The sequence below is a fragment of the Ursus americanus genome, chromosome 25, assembly GCF_024610735.1.
Source record: "Ursus americanus isolate L20-20 chromosome 25, mUrsAme1.1.p, whole genome shotgun sequence".
In the NCBI taxonomy this organism is placed as follows: Eukaryota; Metazoa; Chordata; class Mammalia; order Carnivora; family Ursidae; genus Ursus; species Ursus americanus.
The window spans coordinates 33,500,384-33,513,033 of record NC_142151.1 but is presented as its reverse complement, the minus strand read 5'-3'; the positions used below and the strand labels follow the sequence as shown (position 1 = coordinate 33,513,033).

Below are 12,650 nucleotides of genomic sequence, written 5' to 3'. Positions count from 1 at the left end.
CCCTGCTTCTCCCTCTCCCTCTGCCTGCCTCTCCCCCTGCTTGTGCTTATGCGCTGTGAAATAAATAAGTAAAATCTTTAAAAAAAATTAGAACATTTCTAAAATATTTTATTTGTTTACTAAAATAAAAAAAAAGACATATATGGACTGCTGAGTATCCCTAAATGTGAGGCACTGTTCTGGGCACTGTAAATTCAAAACATAACAAAACAAAACAAAACCTGAAAAGACATGTACAATTTAGTAAAGAAAGGCAGACATAGATATAAGTATGGATAATAAAGGGCCTGTGGAAGAAGTTTGTAAGGGCACATTGGGGACATCAACAAGAAAGGTGCGTATCTAACTGGGAGAAGTCAGGCTAGGCAGAAGCCTCCTGAACGAGGGGGCATAGAGTAATCCGAAAGACGAGTGGATGCTTGCTGGATATAAATGCAGACACAAGAAAAACTACCTATCTTGTTAAAGCATCAAAGATACTTTAAAAAAAAAATAGATGTTGCTTTTACTCAGAATTCTGTCTGAGGTCATTAAGAAATGTTAACAAAAACTATGATCTGATATAAATGAAATCATTCTCCATTCCTATCCATCATCCACAGCATTTGCCTCATCCCAAACATAAGCCAGTTTAGAATAACTGAACAGATAAGCATATGTCAGCTTAACAGAAGGGCCGTGAGATAATGAAGCAGAAATAATAAATCAAGATTCAATAGTAGTATCAAATCAAAGAACATTGCAAGCAATTGTGAAGGAAAGTATTCTCTGGATGAAACAAAATCTTCTTGGGGAAACGCTTCTTTAAATTTTAGTTCTCTAATGAATCAAATTATATGCAATAACTGGGTTTGTAAAGTACATTAGAGAAGTTTTAGACATTCAAGAAGTGACCAGTATTGCCAATATACCCCAGAATGACACTGACGTCAACAAGAGCAGCATTAAAAGGACACAGAAGGTAAGGAAACAAATAAGAAATTATGTGCAATCACTAAACATCAGTTATTTGTTGTGACTTCTCAGTATATAATTTTAGCAGGGTATCAGAAAATATAAGAATGTTTATTGCAAGTATAAGCTTTTCATATGCCAAGGAGTCATTCTTCAAGCACATTTTACTCTAATAAAATCATTTAGTTCAGTAGTAATGGCAATTTTTCCTCTTTACAACTAGCTGCTTTACCACAGTAAAAATAAATAAGGAAAAAATTTGCAGTCTAGTGATATCAGACATAGGAAACATTTTATAAAAACCCGGTTTCAAATATCTCTAAAAATCTCATAACTACTAGACATCTTTCTTTAGTGATTTCGTCATGTTATAAATGACTATTTTATATCCCCGTATAACAAATATGATTGTCTCCAAACAGGAAACCATATATGTTTATGAAATGAGCATGGTAGCTGGTGTTCTTGGCCATGGCTGGGGATGGAATCTAAAGTTCTAGATGCCTGTGGATGTCTGTGACTTTTAAAAAGACAGGTGTCTCTTAGCAGAAGTCTAGCTCTCAAAGATGCTGTGAAAAAAATTAAGATGAAAGTATAAGACTCAGTACCTTTAATTTTTTCCTTAATTACTCAAAGGGAGTTTTTATGACATTCCAATAAGATGAAATCAAAAATGAAATTATTATTATAACTTATTAGAAGAGATGATTTAGCGACTATAGGTCTGCCAATTTTGGAGCAAGATTTCTTATTAAGAATTGATATGCTGCTTCAAATCTAGAGTAAATTTCCTTAACATTTTTGAAATTACAAAGTCCTCTAGTAACTAGTACCTTTCTTTTAATTCATTAAATCTTCAAAAAGCATTTTAAGATATTAAATCACTGCCTTACTTGGAACCATTGCTCCCAGGCTAAAATACAAAGAATTTTCTTTAAAAGAACTTTCTTGATCTACTATTTTCTCCTCTTCAGCCATTTATTTTGCTACTATATAGCTTATACTCCTTATTCCTTTCAGGACCTACTTTGTAGATTATTCATGGGAAACAGATCCTTTGCCACATCTGAAAACTGACGTTTTTGTTTTCCTTGAAGAACAAGCAACTTTGAGAAGGTCATAAATAGTTAAGTGAAAGAGAAGAGGCACCTGCCTAAGACAATCACCTAAATCAAACCTAGAAAACAATCAGACAAAATAGAGCAAACTTACGTTCATATCTATTTTCTCCACTTTAGAAAATGAAGCCACTCAGGGTTACAGAAGTTGAGTAGGTTTCCCAAGAATATATATCTACTAAGTGCCAGAACATTGATTTAAATCTACGTCTACTGAATAGCTAGTATTATACTCTTTCCTGCATGAGAAAACATAGTCACACATTATACTGAAAGTTTACAACCTAGAGGGACAATAAAAGTAGGGGAGTTTCTTAGTGCTTGAATTTTATAAAACAACTTAGGATCCAGTTTAACTGAAATGTTTTATAATTCCAATAATAATTAAAATATTTTATGTATAAAATAACAAACTTGATCTATAGCAAAAAAATCATGTTTATGATGTGATCAGCACATAATTATGCTTTATTAATATTATTTCTTAAGTTAAAGTTTAATTTGGCAAGACAACATATTTCAAGTATTTGAAAGATTGACAATACTCAGCACTGGAGAGAATATGCAAAAGCAAGCATTCTTATTTTTTTTAATTTTTTAAAAGATTTTATTTATTTATTTACTTGAGAGAGAGACAGAGAGAGACAGGCATGACAGTGGTGGAAGGGCAGAGGGAAAAGGAGAAGCAAACTCCCCGCTGAGCAGGGAGCCCACCATGGGCCTCATCCTAGGACCTGGAGATCATGACTGGAGAGGAAGTCAGATGCTTGACCAACTGAGCCACCCAGGTGCCCCCAAAAGTATTCTTATTCATGTTACTAGGATTATAGATCATTACAATCTCTTGGAAGGACCATTTGGAAACAATGATAAATGTAAAAGATGTTCCTCTTGCCAGCAATTTCACTCTAGAAATGTATTTTAGAGAAATATTTCCAGGAACGTGCAAAAGTACATGTAGAACAATGCTGTGCACTCCTTTTTTTTCTTTAAGATTTTATTTATTTATTTGTCAGAGAGAGAGAGACAGTGAGAGAGAGCATAAGCAGGCAGAGCCCCAGGCAGAGGGAAAAGCAAGTTCCCTGCTGAGCAAGGAGCCAGATGAAGGACTCGATCCCAGGACCTGGGAATCATGATCTGAGCTGAAGGCGGATGCTTAACTGGCTGAGCCACCCAGGCATCCCAATGTTGTGCATTCTTAAAAAAAAATTGGAAATAACCCAAAGATCCAATGATGGGACATAAATTAGGTTCCATTGCAAAGGGATACTTGGCAAATGCTAAAAAGAATATGTGAGCGCTATAATTTGTGGAAATAAAAGTTGGCCAAGATTGAAAAAAAGTAACAGAACATTACATATAGTATGCATCATACTGTATTTTGATAATAATAATAATAAATTTAAAACTATAGCCTGTGAAATTGATTATTTCATTTAAAATTTGCCACAAAAAAAAAATTCTAGGACCAAATGGCTTTACCAGTGGATTCTATAAAATATTTAAGAAAGAAATTAACATAATCACCTAGACTCTTACCAAAATAAAAAGAGGCAATCTATTCCAACTCATTTCATGAGTTCAACCAACATAAACTTAACACCAAAAATGTGACCAAATAAAATTACAAAAATTGAAAAGAATAGTTTAAAAAATCCTAAAGAAGACATTATCAACCCCAACCCAGAAATATACATAGTGGGTAATAAGCAGATCATGAGCAAGTTAAATTTATTGCAGAAATCCTGGTTTAACATCTGAAAATCAATCAATATTATCCATTGCAATAATCTAGCCTAAGAGAAAGATCATATGGTCATCTAAATAAAATACCTAGGAATAAATATAATAAAAGATGTGCAAGATTTTCATACTGAAAACTTTAAACATCATTTAAAGAACTTTAAAAGATCTAGAAAAAGTGATATATATTTAGGCTATGATCATAAATTAAAAGAGTCAACTTTTTTAACATATCAATTATATTCAAATTGACTTCTAGATTAAATGCCATCCTAATCAAATTCCAACAAGGATTTTGTAGAAATTAACAAGCAGAATTTCAAGTGTATATAGCAAGGCAAAGAATCATTAACAGTCAAGACAAACTTAAGGAATAACCAAACTGGAGGACCAACTCTAGCAAATATTAAAACATATTTTAAATCCACAGTAATTAAGATTGTGTCTATGGGCGTAATAATAGACAAATAATCCAGTGGAATAGAATAGAAAGTCCAGGAACAAATCTGCCCATACATGGAACACTTGATTTAAGACAGAGGTAGTGGTGCCAAACAGTGGGGAAAGGATAGCCTTTTCAATAAATGTCTCCAGATGAATTTTATATCCATAAAAGTAAGAAAGCAAAACTCAAACCACACACAAAAATCTATTCCAGATGAAATGTAAAACAGTAGAGTATCTTGAACACAATACAAAAAAATATCTCCATAACTTGTAGTAAGGAAAGATTTACTAAACAAGACAAAAAAATACTAACTCTAGACTACATTAAAGCTGAGAACATCTGTTGATAAAAGATAACATTAGAAGAATGGCAAAGCAAATCATAGAGTGGGAGAAGATACTGGCAAATATTTCCTAAGGGCTCAAACTCAGAATATATAAGGAACTTCTTATGAATCAATAAGGAAAAGACATAGCTCAATAGCGAAATGGACAAAGCTTCTGAATGACACTTCAAAACAGCATATTCAAATGGCCAAAACATATATAAAAGGTGTTCAACTTCTTATTAATCAAAAAAATGCAAATTAAAACCATACTTAGATATCCATCTTCACTAGGTAGTTTAAGTTAAAAACACTATTAATACCAAGAGTTGGCAAAGCTAAGCAGCAACTTGAAAACTCATACACTACAAGCTGGGCTGGAAATTGGCTCAACCACTTGGAAAAAGCAAACAACTCCTACTAAGCATTGGCTTATGACTCAGCAGTTTTAATCTCAGCTCAATCTTAGCAAAAATGCATACATGTACATGTACTACAAAAGACACATACAATAACAAATGTTCATAGGAGAACTATTGGTAATAACACAAAACTGGAAACTACCCAGATGTCCAACAAGTAGAACAGATATATACATTTTGGATTATTCATATGATGGAATTCTATAGAGGAATAAAAATGAACTACTATTATGTGCAGGAACATAGATATTTTTTACCCAAAGGTTGAGCAAAATAAATCACCTGCAAAAAGAAAATGCATAATAAATGATTCCATTTACATTAATTTCAAAAACAGGGCAAAACTATCCAATGGTCTTGAAGTCAGAATAGTGGCTACCTTTGGGAAAGAGCAAGATAGTCGTGATTGGGAGGGGCTGGAAGAGGAGTTCTTGGGTGCAGACAAGTTCTTTCTCCTGAACTGAATGTTGATTTCATGGGTATAAGTACTTTGTTAAAGATCACTGAACTGACCCTTTTCTGTGCACTTTTCTGTTTTGTTATTTTTGTAATTAAAAAGGTAAAAAAATAAAAGCAGTACAATGTTTTATTGAAAGCAGATGCCTTAATTTCAGTATCATTCAACTTGTACAGAAACCAAAATTCAAAAATAAATTTTTTTGGAGAAATTGGGCAATGTTCTAGTACCAAAAAAGTTGTTATGATCTCTAAAATAATATATGCAAACAAACAAAAAATACAGTCAATCAATCAGTAGGTATTTTAAAAGATTTTCAATTAAGGGGCACCTGGGTGGTTCAGCTGGTTAAGTGTCTGCCTTTTCCTTATCTGTAAATGTGGATAATCGTGACTTCTATCTAACTTTTAGAACTGTTGCAAAGAATCAAACACAGTTATGCATGTAACCATGTTTTATAAACTCCTGGAGATCACACCAATGGAAGACCTCTTATTAAATGAAGAAAAGGGGCATTAATTTTGTCACTATTAATTCCAATACAGCTAAATGTATATATGTACATTATCATGTAACTATACATTTCTTATTCTTTCTAAAATGTAGAATTATTTAAAAGGGAGTTGCCTAATGGTCTAGTATTTGGGAATTATTCAATGTCTTAGGTATAAATTTTCATTAAAAATTGCTTATTAAAGGACTCTCTTCTATACATCTCATATAAATCAACAGAACCAGGAAGTTAATTCTTTAAAAAAATGTGAAAATTGACATAGCTTCTAGTTTTTATTTGTTTCCAAGGTAGAGATATAAATCCTTTATTCCTTGAAATCTGAAAAACAAGTTTTATTTTAACCTTCCTTTATTCATTTCTTCCAAAAATATTTATTAAGTATCAACTATATGTCAGAGTTTTCACTGGACATAAGTGGAAAAATGTCTCTACCCTGAAGGGCTTACAGTGGGGGTAAAAGACAAGTAAACAATCAATTACAATTTAGTATAGTAAGTGCTATGTGTGGTTAGGGTTTCTATGTATTGTTATGGAAGCACTCCATACTCAGCCTTCAAGTTCAGGGAAGTCCTCCTAGAGATGTGGCAGCTCACTTGAGCCTTGAAGACATCAGGCAAACTCAGTTATACTGCAGAAAGGAGAAAGGTCATTTATGGCAGAGAAGAGAGTATGGAGCGGGAGTGACGTTTGGGGAAAACGGAGAGAAAACACGATGCATTAGGAGAAATGTGAACAATTCTGTGTGATTGGCATTGTGAGAGACTGGAAATGGAAGAGACTAAAAAATAAAAAAATGAATTCAGAGAATCAATCAGGGACCATTTAATACAGAACTTTAGGTAAAATGCAAAGGACTCTAGGCATCTTATTTTTAGTAGAGGAGACACTAGATGAGATTGGTTTTAGAGAGAGAACTTTGATTATGGTATGGAGAATGTGCTTGAGAAGACCCTAAGAGAGGGAGACTGATGTAAGGACTCCCAACTCTGAATCTCCTCCTTTCCTACAAGGGAAACAAAGACTCAAAGAGATTAGGTAACTTGCCAAACATCACACAGTTTATAACTGGCTGAGCTGGGTTTCCTGCAAAGCTCTGCGTAACTCTAACACGTGTGTTCTTTAAGGACCAAGGAAACTGCCTCTCATAAAAGAAATGAATGTGGCTAACCCTCAGTATTAGAGACTAGTAACAAACAAAACCGCGGAGGAAAAGCAACGACAGTCAGGTCCACATCATCAAAATCAAGCACAGGGGTGAACAATTATCCGGTGAATTAAGGACCATCTGGAAAATCCCAGCAAAAGCAGATTTAGTGCCTGAGTCATTCAGATAATTGTGCAAACAATGTGCCTTGCTCTGGCTGAGTAACCTGGTCATTAATATCTCCCATAGTATGTTTTGCCCCGTGGCACTTTTGAAATGGACAATAGTAGCTCAGAAAGAATTAAGATACTATTCACTTCATGGGAAAGCCACATAAATAATAATGGGATCTTAATGGACTGAGAGGGTATTTTATATGTCCCCAGGAGCCATTTCACATGGTGATATATACACAATATACACAAGCCAAATCCCACTTCAAAGAATGAAAGTTTAGCAATAGCACCCTCAAATGTGTGTTTTTATATTCAATTCTTTGTCTGGTAGAAGAAAGTTTTCTGAGCACTAAAGCAATGAAAAATACTACTACAAATAGACTTATAGGTTAAACTACAGTAAGTTACAAATTTCTGTATGTCCAAAAACATGTAAGATAAAAGACAAAAAAAAAAAGGTGAAGAAAATTTTCATTGTATACAATGGATTTTTCTATTAAATGAGTTAAAAAACTAGAACTCAATAGTCAAATGAAATCCACAAATTAAGAAATACAAAGAGCAAATAAACATGAAAACATCTTTCAAAATCATCAAAAAATCATAGAAACACAATTCAAAAGAATAAGTAGATACACAATTTCTACTACAAAAATAGTCAATTTTTTAAACCACAATACCAAATATTAATGAGACTTTTGCCCATTGGTTTATACTGAGTATTAATTTGTGCATAAACTTTTTGCTAGAGCAATTTGGCAACAAGCATTAGGAGTCTGAAAATATTTAAACGTATGATCAGTAACATCTATGAAGTTATTATAAGGAAATAGTCAGAAATGCAAAGATTAATGTATAATCATGTTCACTTCCATAAATGTGAAGAACAGGAAACAATCTAAAGACTCTATCTAAATAAGAGAATAGGTGGTAGCCATAAAAATATACATGGTTAGTAAGAATATTAAATGAAATAAACTAATGCTTATGATATGATGTTAAGTGGGGAAAAAAGCAAAATATAAAAATGAATATTTGCTCTAATTCCAAACTTGTACTTTTAAAATACCTATGTATATTCATAGAAATAAAATTGGAAGGTTGAGAGTGGATCTCTCTGTTGGTAGAATTTTCTTTCACTTTCAATTTTTCTTGGAAGATCCTGTACCTCCTTATAATTATAAAAATGTTATTTAAATGTAACATTAAGTGAGTATACTTTTGAATGCCATTTTATACAATAGGTCATTCATACAATCATAATGAAATAATGACCCATCTTCCTCCTGCTACTATTCCAAAGTCATACAGCTAGTGAGTTCTATTCTCAGGATTTGAACCCCAGTGTTCTTGCTCCAAAGTTAGCACTGTGGATATGAAGATATGAAGTAAATCACAGTGAACGTTGCAAAGAAGTGTATAACCAATAATGAAAATTAAAAATATGTCAGTAATATGTGGCATCTTAGATTAAAGCAGAAAGACATACATTGGGAGATGTGATAAATTGTCTACTGTATTAATCCTAGGCATGCAATGATATATACACTGGTATTGGGGAAAACATATGATACAAATTAGAGATCAGAATAAAAAATGGATAAATTAATTACTGAATAGATGATGGGCACTTGGAGATAGAGGAGGGAAGTCTGAAAAAAAAATCACAAACCAGAAGCCTGGAAAACTGTGGTATCCTTTGCTAAAAGACAGTTTAAGGGTGATGACTATTGATGGGGGAAAAAAATGGTTTTCACTGTCTACTACTAATAGCTATTATTTTTAAGTAATGACTACAGCCAAGCCCTATTTTAAATATGTTATGTGGATTATTTTATTTAATACTAAAAAAAAAAAACAAACACACAAAACTCTGAGGTAAGTGCCATTATAATCCCCAGTTGACTTACTGACATTTACTTATCCGCATAATGACATATAGATATTAACACAAGTAGTCTTCCTTCCTAAGCCTGTGCTCTTAGCCGCTAGGTTAGTAATTTGGAATGGCTAATAGAGAAGAGATTAGGAAAGAAATGCAGAAAGAGAATTTTGTTTCTAATAAAATAAATTGCATCACTTTGGGGAATTCACTTGAAAACCTGAAGCAGGAAGAGGAGATAAGAGGGAGACAAAGAAGAGAAGTTTAGAAAAAGAGAAAAATTATAACATCAGATCATTGCAGTATCAAAAAGTAAAATCTCAAGGAGATGCAAATATGGAAAAAGACAGTTCAAAGGGAAAGAAAAATGAATAATAATACACCAATTAAAAAAAAAACAAACATTGGACTTAAAGAAGAACTTAATGATGATTTAGAATGGGTTCTTTGTTAGGATGTAAACCATGGCCAATTTCTATATAGAAACAGATGGTGATAGGAAATGGATAGATGTTGTTTTCTTTTTTAATAAAGATATAACATGGCATGTTTTGTATAGAAAAATATAAACGGTTTATCTTTCTACTTGGACTCTAGTTGGTCTCAAGGGGCACAGATAAGAGAGAATATACAGAATAACCTGTACATAGCCATAACCCCTATTGGAAAATTGAATCATTCTGTAGAAGGATACAGAAACACCTCATGTCTTCCATTATTCCTCATGGGGAAGATAACAAAGCCAAAGGAAGTTTCCAAAAGTAGTTCCCAACACATAGCCTTCTATTAATAAATATATTACCCCTCGACCATTCTCCAAATCATTCCTTATAATGATACTTCCTCAATAAGGATCTTCAAGCCTACTTCGAACTGTGTTCAGTGTGGTGAAATACACAAAAATATAGGTCATGGTCTTTTTCTGCAAAGTGTTCCCTTGCCTAATTAGAAGACAAATCGGTCATACATATATAAGGATTAAGCAAATAAATAAATAAATAAGACTGAGTGTTTGAATAACTGAATAACCTTGGCCTGTACTGTTACTGGTATAACATTGACCAAATTTTGTTATCAATACCGAAAATCACAGGAAGCTGAAGTATTCTATTTGAGGGGAGATGGCTATGCAATATAATTCATAGTAGGTTGTTGAAATATTAGGGTTGAAACAGTGGAATTTTAGAAGGTTTTAGGCAAATTTCTTGTATCCTCTAAATCTCAGTTTTTTTCATCTAAGAAAATGAAAAAGTTACCATCTGGATTAAGTAACTTCAGGCAATGGGAAAAATAAATGCAGATAACCTATAAAAGAAAGTCCATGTGATGCAAATAGATATGATATGAAAAAGCAGCACACATTTAATGTCGGATCCACAAGTAAAATCTGTACAAAGAAATAGATTAAAACTACCTTCAAAGGTTCTAAAGGTCCCTTAGTTTTACATCTTGTAAGGTGGGTGGATCTTTTCCCCCAGATCTCCAAATGCTGCTAGCTGTAAGTTACCACCCAACGAAGGTAGGGCATACACAAACCATTATGCTCTGATGAGTTTAGTGAAATCCCCAATATGCTATGTATTGATTTGATATGTGTGTTACATTTCAGGCTGGTAAGGTTCATATGTACACCGTAAAGCTGAAAAATTCAGGGAAATGGATGAAGATCAAACAGCACTCTGAGAATGTATTCAAAATAATATCTGGAAATACTCATATTCATGTGCGTTACAGAGACATTATTCCATGCAGGGTTTCCTCAGTCTGAACACATCTTCTCTGGCTTTTCCCCCAATGGAGAATTTGATTCCCTTTTGCCCCTCCCACTCAGTGCTTCCAGATTGCTTCAGAAGGCCCAGGCAGCCTGCTCAGCAGCAGGCAAACAGGGCTGGGTGTGCAGGAGCTATATATAGCTCCACCTTGGAGATGTGCACACACAAGCACACATACAAATGCCCATGCTGGATGTGGCATGAATAAATGAGGAAAGGTTGCAGCCTCCCTCTTTCCTTTTTCCCCATCACCCCAATTTTTCAATAATTTTCAAAGCAGGGTGTCATCGGTTCCCTAGAGTCATGCAGCCTCTCATTTCTCTGCAATTCTTCTGCCTACTGCTCCAGCAATCTGACTCCGGCAGGAACCGGCATTGGGCCAACACCTACTACCCAGATGCGGTCACCCAGGGAGGCTGCCTTGCAGCCGCGGGGAGCCCATCCGGGCACAATTACTTGACTCTCTGGGAATCCCCGAGGATAAACCCATTTTTTAGAAACTAGGCGAAAAGGTCGTTCCCCATAGACAACACCAGGCTAGGAGAGAAGAGGCGAAGCCTTCCCTGCCTCTCCCCTCCTCGGTCTGCAGCAGATAGGGGCGAAGGGCCCAGGTCTTCTCAGTGGAGACATAATTAATCGGTCAATGCCCTCAGAGTTGCGGGATTTCTTCCCCACCCCCCACTCCTGAAGGGAGCCCGTTCTTAACAGAGGAGCAGGGAACAAACAAGTGCCTTCCTCCCCTCGGCCCAGTCATTCCCAGTTTTTGCAAGGATGCGCTTGCTAGTCTAGACGCAAGGTAGAAGGGTAAATTAGTAGGTGCGGACAGGCGTGGGGAGGAGCAGAAGCTCTTCTCGGTTTAGGAAGACCTGCGGGTTCCTGGCTGCTGACATGTCTGCTCCCCCATACCCTCCCCTGCGGGGGTACATGGCATTCCTTGGGCGCGTCACGGGCCGCGGCGGCCGAAGCCTCTGAGAGGAAAGTTGACGAGACACAGATGGAGGCTCGGCCCCCTCTCCTAGGGCACTGCCGCCCTGCCCCGCCCGTCACCGGGGCTCCCGCACCCCTCCTTCCCAGCACCCAGAAGACCTCCATCCCAGCCCTCCCAGCCGCACTTCACGACGAGAGCCGCGGCGACCACATCAGATTTGGGGGTGACGAGGGCGGGGCGGGGCTGGGGGAAGGGGAAGGGAGGCAACAGTAGCATGAAAATACGCATGCTTTTTTCTATCTGCAAAGAAGGAAAAGTCCTGCCTCCTACCTGTTCTCTGTTCCTGCTCCCCGCGGCGCGGCACAGCTGGACCATAACCTACAGGTTTCCCGCTTCCGCTGCAAACACCTGGGAGCGCATCTCCGCACCCGGCGCCCCTCCTAGCCTCGGCGGAGCCCTGCCTCGCTACTTGACAGCAGAAGCTGGGCCTTTTAGAGCGGTCATTGGGGCCGCGGGGAAAGGGGGCGGGCACCGGAGAGAAACCCGCGTCTCTCATTGGATAGGCGGAATGCCACTCTCACCCCAGACCAGGGCTCGCTGCGGACTGAGGTTGCTGCTAAACCTAACTGCAAAGGGTCTCTGCAGTCTCTGGCACCAAACCCTGCTCCCACTGGATCAAGGAGCCCTAAGAGGAGGGAAACTGGTTTGATGACTTGTCATCTGAGACCCCAAGAGGGAGGGAAGGGCCAGGCATAACCAGACACCCG

General features: G+C 36.5%; 1 protein-coding gene across 2 annotated transcripts in view; it reads right to left on the bottom strand.

Annotated features, from left to right (window-relative positions):
- Positions 1–12,356, bottom strand: part of CNTN1 (contactin 1) — a 341,046-nt gene extending 328,690 nt beyond the window's left edge. For both annotated transcript variants that reach the window (XM_045801266.2, XM_045801267.2), the window contains exon 1: positions 12,214–12,356. The gene's annotated coding sequence lies outside the window, so the exon portion shown is untranslated. The remainder of the gene's footprint in view (positions 1–12,213) is intronic.
- Between the last annotated feature and the right edge of the window lie 294 nt (positions 12,357–12,650).